Here is a 2,313-nt window from a genome sequence, read left to right as displayed (position 1 = left end):
TGTTCGTCTCGGACTGCAGACGTTCATTGATCCGGGCCTGTTGATGCTCTTTGGGGCTTTTCCATCCGCCACACGCTGACGATGTGGCTCCGTGACCCACAGACACGAACGGCTGTTTACGTCTTTAGGAACGGTGGTGAGCCGGCGTTTTACGGGAAACCTCACCACAGATCCATGGGTTGAATTTGGGGAGAGGGCCATGTTTCGGGGCAGTTGGGTCTGTCTTCAGTACAGGGTGGGCTGATAAACACTGTCATGTGACCTGATCATGGGCCAACCAGACGGCAGCAGAGGATGAACCGTGGGGGCCGAGCACACGAGGACTGTCCCGAATGAAGATGTCATCGCCACATTTACCAACGCACACTTTTTTCCCTTAAACTAACACTCCAGACGTTCTGTGCCGCTCTGCTTCCTGTTCTGTCATTTCTGCCTCACTTTCTTGTTTTGGAGCAGATGTTCTGGTAAATTCCAGCGTTAGGTTCTGGTCTCTGGCTGATGGTTGTTCTGAGTCTGCTTCCTCCGGTCCTCCTTAGAGACCCTTCCTCTCCACTCTCACCTTTGCTCTCACTTCAGTGGAATCCGTAAGTCTTTAATGAAAGCTTATTCCAGCATTCATTACTACTGGAACTATCAGCAAAGGTGCAGCTCCTGTTTGGTGGAAGCACCAGATTCTCTGCATGTGACCCAGACTCCATGATCCTCCTTTTTCGCCTAAAGAAAGGTTTTTGTGATTGATCCAGAGCCTGGTTTGGGTTAGAAAACTGTAATTCTGCTGATTTCAGCCGCTGAAGGAGGAGCATCCTTGCCCCGCCCACGGCTCTGTTCTCTGACACGACCTTTTTGGTCTACATTTTAATAAAATATGTCTATGTTGATACCATAATAAATAAGAGAAACACCACTTTCATTCATTGGATATTTATTACCCCAAACATTAGGACAATAATAAAACCCAAACATGGACCGTGTCAGCAGTTTGTCCTCCATCGGCTGCAGTGACAGCTGGACCTCGGCGTCTCCTGCTCCTCACTAACCTCATGATGTTCTGAGGCGGTCCACTCTTCCACAAGTTCTACATGCGGTTCCATGAAATGATGGTCTACGCCGACCATCATGTGTGTGAGGTGACCCTCATCATCCGTGAACAGGACGGTAGACCGTTGCTGCATGGTCCAGGTCACATGGTCTGTACTGCAGACGGCGGTGTCTTGGTGTGGGTGGAGTCACCTGCAGCGGTCGTCTGTCAGTCCAGTCAAAGCGGTGGAGTCGGTTCTGAATGGTTCCTCTGGAGCCCCCAGTACCCCTCCCATCTAGTAAACGGGCCTGCAGCTGTGTGGCGTTTGCTGAACCAGGTCAGAGGTCAGAGGTTCTGGTCATGGTGGTGGTCTGTCACGGGGGGGGGGGCTCCTCTCCTGGGTTTGTCCCAAACTCTGACGGTAGTTCAGAGTCTTGGTCCAAGTCTGCTGATGACACTTGGAGACTCACCAAGTCCCCCTGCAGCACCTGCCTGCCCCCCCCCCCCCCCCCCCAACCTGAAGGCGCTTTGGTCGGGTGGAGCTGCTCGCCGTTCAGCGGCGTGTTCATGGCTGTTAGGAGGAGGAGCTTGGAAGGACTTGGTGACTAAATCAGCTGTTTAGACCCACACAATGCTGACTTGATGAAACACTGAGACGCTTTTTCTCCTGGAAGCTTTTGGCTCCAATCAACAACCTGAAGACAGTGAGACCATCATGTCTGTCTGTCACCACAAACAACTGTCCGGAAAACCACATCCACACACTTCTGGCTACATCCTCAACTTGTTGGGAGTCGTTAACTGTGTTTTAGTGTAGCAGCAGCAGAAAATGAAAATCTTTTCTGACATTTTTTTAATAAAAGAAAATATTTTCCATATTGCTCAGGTCTGTCTTCCAACTGTTTGATTTGCTGTTTGAATTATTAGAAAAACACTTTAGTAGATTATCACACACAGATTGAGCATGGAAAATGTTTTTTTTCCCCCAAAGGTCTGTCTCAGACACACAGAGGTTTACTGAATATACTTTTCTCACTTTAGTGTTTCTGATCATAGATGTAATCATTGTGCAGTTAGAATATTTCATTTCTGATGATGTCACATGATCTCAACTGAATCCAACTGAATCCAAACTCTGCATCCTGAGTCCTGCTCCAGGTCCAACCGAACCCGCATCCTCCACGTGTCTTTCCCCTCGCGCGCCGTGAGTGGGCGGAGCCAGCGAGGAGACCGGGGGCTTTGCGTGACAACGTGGCGCTTTGTAACCAATCAGAACCCGTCTTTAGTTTTTTCTT

The sequence above is a fragment of the Oryzias latipes genome, chromosome 8, assembly GCF_002234675.1.
Source record: "Oryzias latipes chromosome 8, ASM223467v1".
NCBI classification, from domain to species: Eukaryota; Metazoa; Chordata; class Actinopteri; order Beloniformes; family Adrianichthyidae; genus Oryzias; species Oryzias latipes.
Note: the sequence above shows the minus strand (reverse complement) of the source record.